The 19,960-nt window shown below is 44.4% G+C and overlaps 1 protein-coding gene across 1 annotated transcript in view; it reads left to right on the top strand.

The window, feature by feature from the left end:
- Nucleotides 1-19,960, top strand: part of WTIP (WT1 interacting protein) — a gene marked incomplete at its 3' end in the record, with an annotated part of 84,329 nt that overhangs the window by 13,023 nt on the left and 51,346 nt on the right. The window lies entirely within an intron of this gene.

The raw sequence follows: 19,960 nt of genomic DNA, 5'->3' as shown, positions 1-19,960 counted from the left end.
TGAACACGGGTCCCTGGTTGGGTCAGTGTGATGTTGAACCTGAAACCCAGGGCAGGCAACTTGTTTGTGGATGTCCCAAATTTAAGGTGAGTAATTTGAGGTTAATTTTTGTGCATGGACTTTGCATGTGCAAAACTGCAGCACGCGTGCAGGGCATAGTTGATTGGAAACCTTTGTTAGAAAGGGATTTATAACAAGGTGGGGAGAACTATGATTGTTTTTTGCTATAATAAATGAAGTGCTGACCTGACTGAATTGAGACAGCTGAGGTCTCTGCTGCTGTAGCTTGATTCTGTTTTCCTGGCCTTGCAGATATGACATTGCCTTCAGTAGCCTTAGAGTAGCATCTTGATTTTGTGTTCTTTGTTTCTGGTGTGAAATCCTACTAAATTAATTTGTTTGGGCCAGATGTTGAATGACTGGAAAATAACCACTGGGGGAATGGTTCTGAGCAAGGGGCTAGTGAATAGACTTTGCCACTTATAGATGGTTTCCTCAGCTCAAAAAAGCATGCTAACCAGGCCATGTGTTGCTGTCTGTTGCCCTACCTGTTCTTATCATTGACACAATACGCAGCAGGATTAGACCCGTGATCTGTGGACTGTTTCAGCTGTCACTCTTCTTTTTACCTCTCCATAACTAGGTTAGTTCAAAGAGAATGTTGATTTTTGGTTTTGTTTTTTTAAAAAAAAAGAAAAAGGTAGAAGAAGGAGAAGGTACTGGAGCCCAGCATCAGCTGAGACAAAACAACTGTTTATACCAGGCAGTGGAAAGAGATGTAATTGGTAGAATGTTGGCGCTCTCAATGTTTCTTTCTGATGTGGTGGCAGTTGCCATGCTGCTAACCTTGAACATCCCAATTCTCAGATATAGATGGGGGAAAGAGGTAATTCCTCAGGGAACAAGGCAGAAGTTTTGGTGAATGGCTAATAACTGTTGCAGCTCTTTTTTTCGTTTTTTTTCCAGGCAGTATGTGAAAATTCACTGCAATTGGTGGGTTGCCCATTTTTAATCAAAGCCATGTTTCCCAGATCTAAATACTCAATAGAAAACAGAGCTGCACAACAATCAAGTGTATTAGAGTCCAGATTTTGAGCTGGTTTGAGAAATAAGCATGTAATTTTCTGAAGCGTAGGTCAGTAGCTGGTCTTCTTAGAAAGTGTGTTGGCTTGTTGTACCTGTTCCCAGCTAGAGCAGGGCCGAGCCTCTGCTTTGCAGCCTTGTAAAGTAGCAGTGGTTCACAGCAAGCGATACACTTGTGCCTGTGGAAATCCCCTGTGGCTCAGGTGCAAACCTTAGTGACTTAACTCAGAAAAAAACCCTCAAGACATCTCAAAATAAAATCCATGCAAGGTATTAACTAATTAAATTTTTATTTAGAAAATGGAACACTTACCTGATAAATCCTGACCTCACTCATTCATGACAGTCCTGTTTAGGTCATGGGGGCATGTCTGACTTGTTTCTGACAGCTTGGAGTCATCTCTAGTTGTTTTTATTATACCACAGAGATCATCTGTGTGTTACCCTTGCCATGTTTCTCTGCCTGGCCTGCCCAGCCACCTCTGTACCTCCCAGGACGTAGCCACCATGGAGCTGTCAGGTATATATGGCTGCTTTGGCTGTAACAGTGATGTGCAGTTTGCTGGGAACTTGGTATCTTGACAGACACCAATTTCCTGCAAATTATGATGTAAATAACAAAGAGCAGGTGGAGTTAATGGTGTGAAAGAGGGCTATAATGCTCTGTTAAGTCCTCCTGACCTCTACCAGCTTGTACAAAGCCAGCTATTGGCACTGAGTTCCCAAGTTGCTCCAATCGCTCGCGGGAGACAGATTTATGGAAGATGTGAATCCTAGGAAAGCCCTTTGTTGCAGAAGCTGGGATCCCACTGTCTCAGGGCACTGAAGTGTCAGTGTGAAGAGACTAGATCCAGAGACTGAACCTGACTTTTCTGCCCACATGATTTTGTCAGAGTGGGGTAGAGGTTGTGTCCAGAAGTGGAGTTCTGCATCCTCTGCTTTTCCTCTCCTTGTTGTTTTCTGCCCAGAAGTCACTTAAACGTACCAAGACCTAAACCTGGAGAAGATGTAGAAAGCAGAGGAACAGGTACAGACATGGGTGATGCACGTGACACCCGTTGTCTCTGATCTGCAGGTGGCTATAGAGAGCACCCTGATGCTGTGTGTGTGCTGTGAATAAAATGCTAGGGGGCTCTGGGTACAGTTGCCACTTTTTTCCTTCGGTTTCCTTTTTTCCCAGCAAAATAGTAGCTCCTGCTTATTAAATTAAATTTTGTTGGCTATTAGGTGTCTCAGATGCTGTTTTACAAACAATTAGAAAAAAGCTTGCTGTTTTGCTTGGCCTGGGAAGAGAATTTCCCAGTCTGTTAGTTTTGAGGGAGACGTTTCTGTGCAAGGTTGGTGAGAGCAGCTGTGCTGGGAGATGTTGTCTCCCGTTGGAGAGTGGTGCATGGCTTCCTGGCAGCTGCACAAGGAACACCTGCAAAGCATGTCACTGCCCAATTCGGAGAGAGGAAAAAAGTTAAATCCATGCCAGGTTTGGGCTTGGAGCTTTAAACAGGCACAGGGCAGGCACAAGGCACGGTTTCCCCCTTGCTGTAGTTTCTGGCAAAGTAGAGGCATGGCAATTCACTCGCCAAATCCCACATTTCCCTAGACATTCAGAGTGCCCTTGTGCCATGGGGTGGAGGGGCTCGAGAGTGCCACACCATGCTCTTTTAAAAAACAAAACCAAAATACCTTCCTGATGTATTAGGAAAAGGGTAAAAGAGAAGGAGTAGCTTGAGTTAGGCTGAAACAGCTTTGCATGCTGTGTAAGAGCAAACTGATGTTACTCTTGGGAAAAGGCTGTCTCAGCCCCTGTTCCATACCTGGGAGGAATTCAGGCCGGTGAAGAACCAGTCCAGAAAGAGGTGATCCCCAGAGGCTGATTTGCATTTTTATTCACAAAGAAAATACTTTGAAGATGCTCCAAGTGCAGACTTGCAAATCAGCTTCCTGGTGTGCCAAATGTGGTGAAGCTGCCTTTCCCTGCTGCCACCTCTGTTCCCCACCTTGCAGGAGCTTTGCCTAGCTTCCCCATGGGGGTGGCAGGAGTGGGGAGCAACTTGGACCCATCTGGCTGCAGTGATGGCCTGGCTCTGGCTGGGCACCCTGTCTCACTTGTGTCTAATTTATTTCTGTAGCTCATGAAAGAAAGAAAGAAAAAAAAAAAAACCCCAAACACCAACACAAACCCAAACACACTAGCACCCAAGCTTAAGGCCAAATCTTGGACTCCTTTGTGGGCAGAACTTCCTTTGAAATTACTGTGTGTTTTGCTTGGTTAAAGACTGGCAGATTGGGAACCTGGTGTTGGATTATTGCAAGGCCAGAGAAAAAGGGGACATTGCAAGGTCCAGGGGAAGTATTTTCTTTTTGTTTTTCTGACAAAATACCCCAGGAATAATGGGCATTGGCTTAGAGCACTTTTGTTTCCAAATAGGTAGATCCGCACAGTGTGCCAGCATGGGGAATTTCTAACCCTGCTCTGGAGGTGGGACGACAAACTGAGGGGCTGCTGAAGGCCAGTGCACCTGGGTCAGAGCAGAGACTCATGGTCCTGACTGCCATGTCCACCAGCAGTGCTGTACGTCATGCCTGGGGACTTTCAGCATGGGGCTGCATCCCACCCGTGGGAACCGGAGGTCAGCTGCAGCACTAGTGGGGTGACTGTAGGTTCTGGGCTGCTGCTGAGAGCACACAACCATGCACAGCCTGAAGCCACAGATGTCAGGGTAACAAGTGATACAAGAATTTTTTTTCCCCCTTTTCCCCTCTTACATCGAAGTGTTTCTTCCTCCAACTCTTCCAGCCTGTGTGGTTGGGTGAGGATGATGTGCACCAGCTGGTCCCAATAGTCAGGGTTCCTCTCCTCTGATGTTTTGGGTGGGGGTTGTCCCTGCCTTAACTCCTGTTCCCTCTCACCTGCAAATACGAGGCCTGTGTGGGCGTATACAAAGAGCATGGCTTCTGCAAGGGGGTAGCTGCTCTGGTCCCTCAAGGTTGCTATGAATTTTGCTGTGCTATTTAAAAGTAGAGAGGAAGAGGTATGCAGTGGTAGCGGGGGGAATGGCTTTTCAGAGGAGGAGTCACTCTGTCACTCTGGGGGTGCCTCACCAGCACGTGTGTTTGGGGACATTTTAAGTTAATGTTCCTAACCAATGTATAAAATGCAAGAGAGAATCTTCCTTCAAAAAAGGAGAAGGGGGGCTGCTGAAACATCTGGCAAATATGTGGCAATATTTGCTTAAATATTTGAGAAATATATTATTTCACCTTTATGAAGCTTACACCTGTGCATTTTCCACCTCGATACCATTTTCTAGGCTTTTGCCATATCAAGGCATTGTTTGTTGCTCCAGAACTGCCAGCACCAGGGATAAGCTGAAAGTGGCTGTAAAACCACTTTGGTTTTATTTTGAGCACAGAACCAAATTATAGGGGCACTGGGGGGGTATGTTAGGTTGTAAGTTTTATTTTGCTTCTACATGTTTTAAATTGGATTAGGACTGCAACCAAACTGCAGAGAGATTGATGGGAGTCTTCACTTCTCAAAAGACAAGGATTACACACCTGAGTGGCAATCATTTGTAAAAACATCTTCCTGAACAGTAGACACTCCTGTTTTGAAGCAAGATCAGCAGGCAGGACCTGGGCATGCTGCTGGTGCAGGCTCAGTTCTGCACACATCGTTTCCACCTGTGACACTACTGTTCTGAAATAAAATAGTAATGAGCCAGAAGAAGTATTCAATAAGCCTGCGAACAAAAGTTTTTTTTGGACTATGCAGCTTGCAGTTTCTCACCAAGCAGTTGACTTAAGAGAACAGAGTAAGTGTTGTCTTGGGTTCTAAAGTAGAGTAAGACTGACTCCAAGGTCAAGTGTGACCATTTCATAACAAATAGTCGCATGTTTGTTTTTATCCTGCAACTCAGGGCCTGGGCACTAACTTTTAAGCCGGGAGGCGGAGGGGAAAGGCGAGATAAGGTTGGTCTGTTCTGTGCAGTCTGGAGTGTAGATTTGAACAGAGAACAGTCCACGTGCTTGATCCTAAATAGGAATAAAATGTTTCAGGTTTTCTTCTCTCAAAATGCTCCAGGATCAGGTAATTGAGAAATAGTAGCACGTAGTGTACTGGGCAATATTATACAGGGAAAGAAAAGGTTGGCAGCAGGGGGACATCCAGTATTTCAGGTCTGAGTTGAAGGTCCTTCTGCTGTCAACAGATGCTTAGATATTACCTACTTCCAGCAGGTAAAAGACTGAGATACCTGCTAGGGTTTAAACCTAGTACTGTAGAAGAACACAGATTTTTTTTCTAGACATGATGCAAATTGCTCAGCTAAGTCTTACATGATATCACAGATCTTTACAGCATGTCTGTTGTTCAAGGAAAGATAGGGAAAATGGTGCACATTCATTCTATGTTCTCCCTGCCAGAGACTTGCATGAGCCGTTCCTGTCACCCTGAGTCACTGACACCACTGCAAGACAAAAGATGTGGTTCCCATCAGATGGAAGGCAATGGGGAACAACCGTTTGTAGCAATCACTTAGTTTTTCTCGCTTTGCTTGAAGAGACATCACTCTTTCTGGCTAGGGTGGAAGACAACCAGAGAAGACTAGATTGAAACAGAACCTGTTTTAATTGAGGATAAGCAATGATTCCTTCTCTAAATTGGACAAATAGCTTCTCTCCAGAAATGATAAAATCCTTCATCTCTCAAAGGCACCAGTGGGAGAAGCAGGGGATGTGTAGGCACCAGCCCAGTACCAATTCTGCACTTCACTCCTAACCCTACAGAGACAACACAGTAGAAAGATTCTTCATAGATTTAGTAAAAGCTACCCTTATTTCCATGGACATTATTACTGAAGAGGGCAGATTCATCTGGAAACAAAGTCTCTAGTAATTAAAGAAAAAAGGCCAAAAAATCCCCAACCAACAAATACACTAATTCTTTTAGCTAGTTTTCAAAAGAGAAGTTTTGTGAGAATTGTTGGTTTTCTTTTAAAGGGAACATTTACAAACATATTTCTTAGTGGATACAGTGAAAGGAGAGATTCCAAAAGGGCTTTGCTGCAATTGAGGAAATGGTTGCATTAGGTTGTACTGCAGTGATTTAGCATGTGAGAAAGAAAATCCCACCTGAGTGATTTACACACTGATCCTGAATGTTTTGATTAAAGGTCAGACTCAGAAATGTGTTTATGCTTATTTGGAAGTCTAAAGAGAATCCTCTGGGAAGTTAAAGATTTAAGTAGGAGTTGAACGTGTAAGTATTCACAGGTAGCTCTTTACTTACCCGTGTCATTTTGCTGTGAGTTTAGTTAGGGAAGCCTCTACTTGAAAACTGAAGTCGAGTCTCAACTAGTATCTACAATAGGGGAGAGCATTCCTGTAGACTGTCCTGACTTAGGATATCACATGTATAAATTCTGTACCTTACTGACTTAAAGGAGTTACAAAGTATGTAGGAAGAAGAGGAGAGGGGTCCAGGAGAGCTGGTTGATTTTTCAAGCATTGCTGTGTCCAAGCTCAGGAGTGGTCCATCCTGAGATGCAGGAAGTCAAGTAAGAATGATAGGAGACTTGTGTGAATGAGCAAGTAGCTCCTAAAAAAGAAATGAAAAGAAACTGTGTAATTATCAGAGGGTGGAAGCAGAGACAGGTGACCTGAGAGGAATATAAAAACACTCTGAGCGCACACAGTTGGAGTTGGGAGAGCCAAGGCTCACCTCGAGCTCAGTCTGGTGAAAGATGTGAAGGTCAAGAAGTGCTTCAGCAGATGTATGAGCAAAAGGAAGACCAGGGAAGATGCGGAGCAGGGGTATTGGGATGACATTCTATCATTAAAAGTTTGGTGAATAAGGAGAGGGCAGTGCATGTTGCGGATCTCTGCTTTAGCAAAGCTTTTTATACTGTCACCCATAACATCCTTCTAGACAAACTGATGGAATACAGACTAGGTAAGTGGACTGTGAGGTGGACTGAAAACTGGTTGAGTTGCTGGTCTCAAAGAGTTGTGACCAGCAGGACAAGGTTGGAGGCCAGCCACTAGTGGTGTACCTCAGAAGTCAATGCTGTGGTCAGTACTGTTTAACATCTTCATTGATCACCTGGATGATGGGACAGAGGACACCCCTAGCAAGTTGGTTGATAGACTAGGTCTATGTGTTATTATTCATCAGGACCTTGACAGGCTGGAGAAAGAGGCTACCAAGGAACCTCACAAAGTTCAACAAAGGGAAGTGCGAAGTCCTGCACCTGGGGACCAACAACCTCCTGCAGCAGTATGAGCTGGGGCCCGGTGGCTGGAAAACAGCTCTGCAGAAAGGCCCTCTGGGGTCCTACTGAACATGAGCCAGCAGTGTGCCCTTGTGGCAAAGCAAACCAACAGCATCTTGAGCTGGTGTTCAGACCTGACTGCCTTGGGTCATGGGAATACCGAAGCTGAATGTGTGCCCTGGATGTCTGCCTGGGAGCTGGGTACCCCCATGCTCTGTCCATGCACTGCATATCCCCAGTGTCTAGGCAGTTTGCCCACAAGACCTGTGTCTAACTATGAGATCACAGGGCCTGGATGGTTTGGAGTGGGTTGTGTGGGTAAGTCTTGGGTGGGAGAGGTACCAGCTCCCACCCAGTGCCCAGATAGAAGGTCCCACTGCTGTGATGTGAGCCCATGGGGCAGCTCAGGTCCCACCTTGTCTTCCTGGTAGTGCCCCTTCTGGTGCCCGCTTCTCAGGTGGACCTTCTGAAACTTACAAGGCCACAAAACACCTACCACATAGATCATAACCAGATGTGAATTATTTCTTATTGCTTTTGTCATGATCCTAATCTGAACCACTGCTTTAACATTAGGGAAAATATTTACTGCTGATGTTTCATGTGGGGTTTCCACTGGGCTCTGTAACTATGAACTGACAATGCACTTGAGGTGGAAAGGGTTACCTCTCTTTATTGCTCCTTTGTGTTTTGCTGAGTGTTTTAATTAAAACCAGATAGAGGAAATTTTTCACACTGTTTCCAATTTTAGTCATTTCACCTTCTGTTGAAAATTGCATCAAGACATAACACTGAAGGGATGGTGTAAAAAGAAATGAATGCTTCTTTTAGCTGCTATGAATAGAGGCTTCTCATATCAGTTAAGTGTTGACTTTATGAGAAGATTTCATGTTTCTGTTATTTTTTTAGCTGGTCCTCTAAGTCGTAAATTAACATTTCACCACTTTCTGTAACCTTTCAAAATGGAGAAGGGAGGTTTTGGCTGATAAATTGCATAAGATCACATTCTTTGGAGATATTTACTGTAACTAACAAAGTGGAAAATTACCTTCCTAACCCTTAGGTCTTTTCTGTCTGCTCACTCTTTTCTTAGTTTTGCAGTTCTTGAGTTTTCTTTTTGCTGCCTCTAGAAAGATTTTTAATCAATAATTGTCCTGGAGGTGTTTGCTCTACAACTGTGCTTTTACAAGTGTTGCTAAAACTTTAGCCGCTACTCCTTTGCTGTCTGACTGGGTGGCGGAGCTGATGAGTTACTAAATGAGTGGTATCTGGGTGGTGGGATGTCAGGACTGGGAGAGAAGAGCATCTCGCCTCTTGTTCACCACTTTGACTTGAGTCTGGCATCCAGCTCCACAAGAAATGGAGTCCGTCTTCCAAAACTCAGCATAAAAAGAGGATGCCTTGTCATCTTGGCATGGAGACTGTGAGCAGGGTGAGTGTGGAGAAGTCACCCAGTGCTAGTTCTGGGAACAGGCCTGCTGTGATAGGCAGTTGGGTCTTGCAGTGCTGAGGGCTGATTGGCAGCTGCTGGTGTCTGTTTTGTGAAGACAACTTGTTAGGTACTGGGGTGCCACTGCCAGTGCTATGCACAGTGGTGGTTTTGAAAGGTAAATCCTTTCTCCCCTCAAGCAAATAGCCTTTGACATTAGTCATTGAGGCCAAAGTATATTTCACTGTTTGCATCTCAGTGCCAAGTGCTATCGCAGGACACGTGTTCTTTAATAGGAGCAGCTTAGCACTTCGGCTAAGTGCTTGCAGGTTTCTCCGTAGAGGTTATGGGCCAAGGGTTTGGCTGCAGGTGCAGTGGGCAGGTTGTGAAAAGAACAGATGATGCCAAAACCCCACTATAGTTGGGGTTTGCTTTTTTTGAGAAGTCCTTTCTGAGATAACTCACAGATCAGCATCTTGTATGTTTTTCCTCTGTGCCCAGCTTTTGCAGAGGAGCCAGGCACTTCTACAGTTGGTGTCTCTGTGAGAATATAAAAGGTGGGTGGTAAAAAATCAAGTGTGTTTCTAGGCATGCAGTCTGCTAACTCTGGATGATGGTTAATCACTAGCTGCAAAACAATGTATGATTGAGTGCATTAAGCAGAGTCTACTATGCATACTTCTTAGTAGAGTGCTATGACCATGCCCATTTCTCACTATTTTAATCTGAGAAAACTAGCTCGACTTTTTTTTTCTTTCTAATTTTATGGCCTTTTTTACCCACTTTGTTACCATTTTGTGTCAAGATGAGTGAGAGGGGGACAAAGCAGGGGAGAGGGATGGTTCTGAGTGTGGTGTTTGTGCATTTCTGGATCATTCATCGATACTAATTGGATGTGGATCCAAGCGTGTTCACATTTCTGTTGAATTAGCCAGACAGACCACGTACCCCGGAGTTCGTGCCAGCTGCTGGAGAGTAGACTGTTACCTGATCCAGAACTGACAATACCCGATCCAGCAAAAAGTCAAAGCAGTCCAGACAGATGATACCTGACCTAGCAGAAATCCTGCTAACATGAAGTTGACCATCAGTACTTTACGCTGTGTAGCATCTTTTTATACGGTACTAAGAGTTTTAAAGCTGCGTTTATTCAGTTATTGGAACACGGCCTCATCTACTGCAGTGCTGCTGCCTGTCTCCGTGGTAGGGTCACTCTTGAGCAAAGTGAGATCTGCCCACTCCTGTGGGTCTGAGCAGTGCTGGCTGGCCACAGCTGCCTTGGAGAGCAAGTCACTGAAGGTGAAAATGGAGCTCAGTTCCTTTCATGGTTATGCAAAGCTCAGAGTTATCCTCTTATAAGAATCATTGCAGACAGGAATCTGAGTAAAGCCTGGAACAACCATCACTTGTCTGCCTTGGGTCTGCAGTGGAGAGCACCTGAATGCACGGGACTGCCCAAGTTTATAGAAGCCTCATTTTGCTGTGGATGTTGGCAGGGTGTTGATTTTCTGATTTTTTTTTTTTTTTTTTTTTTTTGGTCCCAGTTGGGATCCATAGGAAGGAAATCAGCCTACATGTATAGCATGTAGTGTTACTGTTTCCTGGAGGTGGAGGAGGCAGAATTGGAATATCCTGTTTACATGTCATTAGTGCTGTATTTGACTAACTGTCTCAAGGGCTTTTCAGCTTGCTAGATCAGGGCAGGCTTTTCTTATGGTCTGAGAGTCTTCCTGTCCTACTGGAGTTGGAGGAGTGTAGCTGTTTGCACTAGCACTGAGCACCTCTCTGGACTGGGCCTCGCAGCTGCAGAGGAGACTGGGCTTTTCACTGTAGCCAAGGCAGGGAAAGTGAGGCTTGCCAGGATAGGTACTTTAGAACTAAAATCTTTCATGGGCTGAAGGTGGGAGAAACCTATGGTAAATGACTTTCTGAAATTGTTCCTGCTGGATGTCCTTACTGGAAGGTATCCCACCTCCCCATGTTCCCATAGCATCCTTGAGTTTGCAGTGACTGAAAAAAAAACCCTGGTTCAGAGGGTTGAGGTGACAGGTTTTTAAGTCATTTCCAGCTTTCCTTAAGCAAATACTTCAGTCTTTCTAAATAGCTTGGTATAATGCCTACCTATATGCATGCTTTTGTTTAAGCAAACCTATTTATACTTCTGGAAATGATGAAGAACTTCCATGCAGCAGGTGAGAACTAGTGAGCCAGTGTCCGTGGCATCTTTGTGGGGTGGGCAGTGGAAATACGGGGCTGCTGTGGACATGTGGTGCCTAGGTACCGCTTGTGGAAGGAGCTGCTGAATTTATAACCAAATGTGGTTACGTAATGCCATGCCTTTTCCAGACTGTCATGCTTGTTCTGGAAATAGACCGTTATCTAAGAAATAGAAAAGTGCACCTGGAAACTTTTAGACTAGTCTCCTTGTTTAATCATGAACCCATTTTAAATACGTCAAGGAAGGCAGCTGTAATATATGACCTTTTTCTGCCATATATTAGAGTGATGACTCATACGTGCAGTGTCAGGAGAATGTAATGAAAAGTCTCTCTAAATTGACGTCTGTGCAGCTGATGTTTTCAGGTCTGACGTGCTGTGGAGTTCAGGGTATTTGGGCTGCATTGTTGGTGCATTCAGTGTCAGTTTTGTTACCTTGGGTGCACAGATTTTTCTACACTGAAGCATTTAAATGGTTTCTGTTTTTCCATGTCTCTTCTCTGAAGGCTACACAGGTGTCCCTGGCTCCCATTTCATACAAAGAGCTAAGACAGTGCAATTAAATGGTTTGCTAAAGACCACTAAGAAAGTCAAAACTGCAAAAAGGGGCTGGTACAGTAGAGTTGCTGGCTGGTTCTGTACTGTGATCACTGTCAGGAAAATCTGCAATGTGTAGATGGATATACTGTTATTAATGTGTGGTATCAGTAAGCACAAAGGTGATGAGAACATGAGCTTTAAGTATTTCATTTATTGTTTCTTTCCTATAATAAAACTGTCTTGATGTCTGTAAGCCTGCCACTGGAAATAGCTTAAATAAAACTTATCAGGTCCATGTTCTGACTTGCATTGTGCTAGAGTAAATCTAAACTAATAGTGTGGGCAAGCATCTCATCCCAGGGCTCGGGTGATCTCCAGCTGGTACAATCAGCTAAATGAACTCATAGAAATAAAAGCAGTGGTAGAAAATGCAGTATCCATGTTAATTAAAAAAAAAATGTTTATGTGAGTGCATTTGCAACCTGAATTTTTTTCCTGAGAAATCCCTTCTGTTGCCATCTGTGAACTGCCACTTTTTCCATTGCCCATTATATTGGGGGACACAGTGTGAAGGTCTGTCCTTTTCCTAAATCAGTGTGAATACACAGCTGGGCTGAACGCCCCTGGTACTCTACACCAGCTTCCCAACAAGAAATTTGCCCAGGAGCACTGGTGAGCTTTGGATGTTGGTATGAAATCTTCCTGGACTGAAACCAGGACCTGTAGGAGCATCACTCACTTGTTCCGTCTGTGACCTCTCTGTGTGTGTCTGTTGGGCTTGCCTGGTGACTCTGGATGTGGTGGTGTGTCCTCCTCTGCCAGCAGTTGTACAAGCTCAAGTGTTTGGCCCTAGCCTGTCTTCACCTGAAGACAGGTACCTATTACCACTGTGTAGAAATTTTACAGTCCTCAAATAGACTGAGTTGTAGGTGTGATTTGCACTCATTATGTCCTGGGCAAAATAAGTGTGTTTTGAGATGAAAGGCCTTGTTGACCTGGTCACTTTAGGGTATAAGAGGATCCATGTCCACAGTGAGATATTCAGATGTTCAGCAGTGGAGTAGCAGTAGGACAGGGAAGGGGCTTTAGAGACACACTTTTCCCTCCAAAGTCATTCATTCCCCAGTGGTGCTTTCCTTTACCCTGCCCAGCTGTAGATGTGTAGTTGCTTTGCTAATCCCAGTAATCACAAGGTACTGTTAGAAGCAGGATTTTTGTCTCTTTTTTTTTTTTTTTGTCAATAATTCAGTTGCTAAAGTTATTTGTAAGTCCCCTTGTGCTGTGGTTGTCAACTTGAGCATGAAGCTTGAGCAGTCAGCTGAGCTGTGAATCATGGACAAAGGAATCCAAAGCAGCACAGACGATAGAGCAGCCACAAGAACTACTCGGTCTTCCAGTTCATTGCCTCAGTAGCAAAAGACCTTTCTGTAAATGCCAAGTGAGAAGTATAAATCATCCTGGGACTGCCATGCACTAAATCAAGAAGCAGAGAAATGAATGAATATTTGTAAACCAAGTGTCAGTGTAACTAAAACACTGTGCAGAACAATAGGCCTGTGATATGCCTTGTGCCATCAGGAGGCTCCGCGGCAGAGTCTGAGATCCACACAAAGGAAAGCTATGCAGAGGCATGCCGGCTGCGGCTGAGGCAGAATGAACTCTGTGCAGATAGTGTCAGTAATTTCATGGTTCAGAGCAGTAATTCCACATACCGTATGAAGCAATAAGCATTTGCTGCACTAGCTTCAGGCTTTCACTGTGTGACTGGGTGGATCTACTTTAACAGTAACAAAAGCCTTCCAGTTTCCAGCAGCTGCTAATCAGAGCTGATACCAGCTTCCGTGACATCTCCTACTCTGCAGTGCTGACCTGGAGCTGCTGTGGTTTAATTCACCAGCACAGACATGCCCTGGGCTCATAGCTGCTAAAATACAAAGTCAGGGAGGGTGATGGTTGAGAGTTGTTTCTACAGTGTTTTATGTTCCCAAACTCTCTTGCCCATCATGTCACCCTACATTTGCAACTCTGGAAACAGAACAGCCCATGTAGGCTGAGGCTGAGCCCTGCTGGCAGCACGAATCCCTTAGGCAGGTAAAGTTCAGCTCCTGTGTCCTGATCAGCACTGTCATTCCTGGAGCTGGTCCCAGCACCTCTGTTTGTGGCCATGACCTCTCCCAGCAGCTTTGTCCTATGAGGTACAGCCTTGTTAAGCAATAGGCAGGGTGGATGTAATGGAAGTTATTCCAGGAGCTGGAGTTAGAACCTAGAGCTTGCTTCTACAAAAATTCCGGTGAATGTGAACTTCACTGCATTTGTAACCAAACAGAAATTAATCTCAAACTTTGATTTTTCTTAGTAAGTTCTACACACACATCCCTCCTGCTCCAAGCCTCTCTATTAATTGAGTAAAGCCTCCTGTAGGAGGTAGGTGCTGAAGTGATGGAGATCTCTTAAGTAAGCAGATATGTATCTCAAGGGCCTTAAGTAGTTTATTGCTGGGGTTTTTACCTTCTTTTCTTGAGGATGAAAGCAAGGTCGGGCAATCTCAATAAGGCTTAACAATGACAGCAAAATGTTTCCTGGTCCACACCTTGCTTCTGTCTTGCTTTGCTTAAGCTGTGATATGTTAGGTGTTCTGGCCTGTCTTCCTCCAGCTTAACCTACTCCAACCTCCAGCACAGTAGCTGTAGGGAGTGCATGGGTACTTGCAAGCCAGAGTTGTTAACTGGATGGGGTCAGGTCCTTCCTGGCAGTGGGGTGTTGTGGTGCCAGGTGTGGATGGGCTGTGGCTTGGGAGGGGAGCTTAAAATGTTTACCTGAGCATTTCCCACTTTTCTTAATCTGTTGCTTTCAACCTTAATTCAAGTTCTGGTATCTTCTGATCTTCCACTGGAGGAGAGGTCTGTGCAGGTAGCTTACCCAGATAGTTCCTCCATCGTTCCTATCACAAGACAACTTTAGCCAGGTCTTCATAAAACTATTACATTGCTGCTGAGCGTGTCCAGGATATATTTATTTATTCATAGCTTGTACATACCAGATTTTATTTTATGTTGGGTATTCAAGCATTGGTATGTTTGCCAGGCATCTGCCAGGTGCCTGGCTCTCTAGTGAGAGCCTCCCGTGGTGGTGAGGGCTGGGGGGGCATTTCCTGGGCTGCCTTCCTTGCTCCTGCCTGGCTGCTAGGAAGAAGTTCTGCCCCTGTGCCCTGTGTAGGTGCCTTGTTTCTTCTGTCTGCTTCTGATGGGGAGACGACATGCACGTCAGAAGATCCCTCCTCCTATGGTTGTTGGAAGGAAGGGAGCATTTTTCTCGCCTGAAGTCACCCCTCAGCATCCGAGCTGCTGCAATCCAGGACGTCTGCACAGTAGCTGCTGTTAGCTTGGGCAGGTACTGCTGCAGCAGTGGCACAGCTGCCCAGGCCTGGGGCAACTCTGATGCTTCACCCTTTACCCAGCTTCTCAGCAGCGTACTTTTCCAAAGGTAGTAGCAACACCCTGTGTAAAGTCTTCCTGGGTGTGAGATCACTGGCTGCTGCACTGTGGGAGCACCTTCCTTGGCCAGTGACACCTCCAGGCATCTGGTGCAGCCCCTCCACAGTTCTCCTGCTCTTGCAGCTGGCCTGCATTGCTGCAGTTTGATTTCTTGAGCTGAGTTAAGGCTTCCCTCCTCTTTTGTTCTTCCCACTTCATGGCTGTAGTTTTTAACTTCCCTGCCCATGCACCTTGGCTAGGCCACAGGTGTGGAAAAGCATGTTGGGGACTTGTGTAGAGATGGTCTTCTCCTGTCCGAGAGAAGAAAAGGGGATTTTGCAGTAGCCTGGGGTGATGTTCACCCACCCTTTTCCCAGCATTGCAGCATGAACAGAACTGCAGAGGCAGGGAGTCATCTGTGCCATGTGTTAGTTGTTAATTTTAGCTTTACCATAACTCTTGACGACAGGGCTTGGTTGTTTCCTACTGTAGGCAGCATGTAGCAGTTATCCTGGAGATACGGTGTGGCTGTAAGACAGTAAAGCTGCAGCTCATCCCTGAGCTGTGGTGTGCTGTCAAGGAGTGGGATAGCCAGATTCTCCCTCCGATTCACGCAGCTGCTGCGTACTGAAGTTGAGAGGCCATATGGTACCATTTTTCTTGCATTTGTGCTAAACCCTTGACTTCAGGTTAAGTGAGGATGGCATTAGGCACAGGCTGAGTTTGACACATGTCTGAGGACAGAGTTTGCCCGAAAGTTGGTTATATATCTGCCATTATACATACTCCATTTAATCTTTGCCTACTGCCTTTTTCCTAATTTTGGGTACGTGGTACAGTCTGTATGACGTACCAGCCTGTACTGGCATGGTCAAAAGGGCATCCCAGGATTTTACATGTATGTCCCAAGCTGAACTTTTTCTAATGTGTAGGCCACTACAGTGAACTCCTAGAGTACATTATAGCAGGGCGAACAAAAATCATGTAACTTTAGTATCTCCTCTAGGTTGTTACTGATACCTTTGCTTGTTATAATGCATTGCATTTGGTCTCTTGAGTCTGGACCAAAACAATTGATTACATGAGAAAATACCTGTCTTATTTTGTCCTGGTGCTGATATTAGCATTTTGCTACTGCATGAGTTGGCCAGAAAGGATCATGCTCTTCTGATGGCTGTGTTGCTGTACAGTGCCGGAGGCTTGCCTGGTTGCGTCCAGAGATGATGTTCTGACTGACACGGTGAAGCTCAGTGAAGTGGCCTGGTTAAAGGTGTAAGGAGTGCTGGCAATGTGCAGTAGTTAGCTCCAGCAGGGAGTCTCTGGGAGCTCCATCTCTTTCTAGTGTCATTTTTGTTGGTGGCCTTTTGCCGTGTTCCACAGGGTGTGTTTGTTCAGTATCCACTCTCATGTTTGGTTAAACACTATGCGAGGATGCAAAAATCTCTTCGCTGCAATGAAGGAACACTGTGATGCTGTGCCCTCACTCAGCCAACCTTTATGCAAACTTTGGGTATATGCAATATCTTATAACATCTTTTTCTAACCAGAGAGGCACCAGATCTGTACAAGAGCTGATGACCTGGGTGGAAATGCAACAGTTGATGTGTTAAAGAACTTGAAGCACAGCTGACTACTTAGAATAGAGGTGTCAGGAGGGATAGGGAATCGTATAAAAGCTGAAGCAGTTGATCTGAAATCATGTCAAGTAAAGTGTCAGAAGTGAGACATGCTTGCTCTGTAACAGAACATTCTTCATAGGCAGTTTAACAAGCTTTGGAATTAAATCTGGAAAAAAAAAAAGTGATGTAGCTGTTATGTCAAGGCTTTCACAAGCTTGCAGTGTGCAGTCTGGGCTGTGACTGGTGGAAAACCAGACCCAAACAGCCATGTAATCAGTGCTTTTCCTATGCAGTTATGAGCTCACTATACTCACACCACAGCTGCATATATATTTTCCAAGATACACTTTTGGAATTATACATGCGCTTTTTTAGTATGCTAATTGTCTCTGTGGTCATTCATTCCTGGAGTTAATGACTAGTCCCTTAAAGAAAACGAGTTAACAAACTGACAGCTGCTCGTAACAAATCACTTGCTGGGGAGGCCAGTGTAAGTTTAGCATCCCCAATAAATTATTCTTTTGCTCCTGATGGTTCAGTGGAGCAATGGCAAAGAAATGAGGCAATAACTTCATTTATCAAAGCGGTTCATGGCTGTAGTAGATTTGTGCATGAGAGCTCATAGGCAGAAATGCCAGAGAATTGCAGACCGTGTATTTCTGTGCCTTCTTGAGTAATATTAAGAGTAAATGGGAAAAGGCAGATCTCTCTGTGTAACCTCACAGTCAGACTATCAATAGCTGCCAGTCCTGGGTACCTGGTTGGCATGAAAAGATGGGCAAGGAAGGATGCAGATGCCTGGGGAAAGGGCTCTCTTCTGGCTCTGCTGCCAAGAGAAAACTGGAACGTTGTACCAAGACCTGACACTGAAGCAACAGGTCGCTCATTTCTGGTATGAAACCCATGTTCTCTGCTGTGTGTGCAACCCCTCCGGCCCCAGGGCTAGGAGGGACCAGGGTTATTGCAGAGCTCATGGTATGTAGTGAGACAGTGAGCCAGTTTATGGATGCTGTGCTGCTGCTGGGATTAATTCCTGCAGCTGCTAGCTGATAGGATGCCTCTTCTGATCACGGTGTCCAAAAGTAATCAATAACCATCTTTCATCAGAAGTTAACCATTAACTTATGGTAAATAGCAGACCTTTTCCATAACCTCTAGTTACAAGTAAATAAATAGACATAACAGTCTTGGATAAAGCAATGTATATTCTGAAATTCCTATTTCCTATAACAGAGCTGAGCTACCCTAAGGACCAGTGTTTTTTTAGTACTTGTTTGCAATGAACTGGTGGACCAAGCTGGCAGCCAGTTTGTATCACAGGTTTAGCTTGGGACATGGGTATCTGATAATATTAAAGTCAATAGTTCCTGCTTCACTGGAACACTGAAATCATGTTTAGGATTTTAAAAAAGTATAATCTAGTGTTAATCTGTTGTTTTTTTAAAATTATTGTTTCATTTGGCAAATGTGTTCATAGTCCAAAATGGCAACACTGTGTTGAGCTAGTTGAATGAAAGGCTAATCTCTGTGATTTGAAACGAAGGGGTTAAAGGTACAAACACCAAGAAACCCACAATTCATGGAAGATCTTTCTATTTCGGCATTTGAATATTAGTAGTATTGGAAAATTCTTTTTTCTTCAAATACAATTTAAGTTGTCAGAATACCATTTAAACCGATCACACTACACAGCACATACAGGTGGCTGCGTTAATGCTGCATGGAACCAAAACAGTTTGGTTTCAGAAATGATGTTTAAAATGTGTCTTTGAATAGCTTGTGGCAGCCAGGGGCAGAGGTATTCATGAGCATCGTGTTGTCTGTGACTGTTTCCTCGTTTGGAGCCTGGGAGAAGTCTCAGCTGTATTTCTGGGTATTGCTCTCCTGCCAGGTTTACTCCTCTCTGTACAGCTACCTGCTGGGGACAGACAGTACTTCTGTCCCTGTGGCATGGCAGCTTTGGCCAATTCGTATACTGGGAGCGAATAAAAGCAAAACCCACGTAAACTGAATGGAGACACCAAGCACTTTGTTAGCTTAACTTTGTTCTTTGTGCTATTAAAGTTTCTACCAGTTCATAAATGCTAATTCCTCCTCCCTGCCCCCAGCAGCTTGCATTTGTATTTTCTATGTGTTTGTGTGTATAAAATGCTCACAGCACAGCAAGGGAGAATTTTGGATGATTAAAGCCCAATTTTGTAGTTCTCGAGTTCCTAGACTCTCAAATACATTAGCAGTTTTGTTGGTGCTAATGACTAATGCTAAGCTTGTGCAAGCATTTGTAAAAGCAGGGCCTCAAACAGCACATGGAGCACAGCAGCTTAATTACAGGTTTGCATGAGGCAATAATATGAATTTTTGTTTCCTGTTGTAGTGTGTTAAAAATCACATGGCCTTTTCCTGAGATATATTGTATTGCTACAATTGAATAGAGACCAATAGACATTTCAGAAAAACTTAAAATCGATGGTCCTGAGTATGTGACAGGAGGACATGGATTCTCCAGCATTTAATTTCCTCTTCCTGGGGATACAGAAGCAAAGTGATTCTTGAATTATCTCCCTGCCCTGGTTTGAATAGAGAGAGGTTATACATCGATAGAAATAAATGTATAGGCAAAAGATTCTTAAAGCTATAACTGTGCAGGGAAAGTTTTTTAAAAACAAAAAAACCCACCACCAGCCTGAAACCCCCTCTTTGTATAGCTTATTGGAATCATGACCTTTCCTGTGAGTCTGCCTTGTGTGGACCTAACCTCTGACTTTGCCAATGCTAACGCTGGCTCTTCATACTTTGGTCTCATGCAGACTTCATGGGAGTCATCCCCAGCATCACCAAGAGCAGGCTCAGGCAGCAAAGGTGAATTTTTGACCCCACTGAAGCAAAACTGCCAGCCACAATTTTTGCCCTTACACCATAAGGAAGGTAGAAACCTTGCTCTTCTGTTTTGTAAGGTGCCAGGTTATGTTTATGAGGTTACCTACTACTCTTCATGGAAAGATAAAGAATTATTAAACATGACTAATAGACCCATTTTCCTGGTACTGCATGGCTTCTGCCATGGACCAACACTGTTGATGTTGCATTGCTGGAGAGGGACAAAGAGAAATCTTTTTGGTTTGGATTGAATTGGTTTTTTTTATTTGTGACTATTGAATGTAATGTGGTGGAGCACCTAGTTGTGAAGGTGTTGCTAAATTATTTCTTGGGCAAACTTAGTTATTTCCAGGGACTGTGCAGATGTTTTGTCCTCTCGTTGCACCTTCCTCCTTTGGATTTCTGTCTTTAGCCAACTCAGTGGCCATGCATTGAAACACCAGTAGAGGCTTC

This window comes from Phaethon aethereus (genome assembly GCF_964289735.1).
Source record: "Phaethon aethereus genome assembly, chromosome: 13".
NCBI classification, from domain to species: domain Eukaryota; kingdom Metazoa; phylum Chordata; class Aves; order Phaethontiformes; family Phaethontidae; genus Phaethon; species Phaethon aethereus.
The sequence above is the reverse complement of the archived record's forward strand: the minus strand, read 5'-3'. Positions and strand labels throughout refer to the sequence as shown.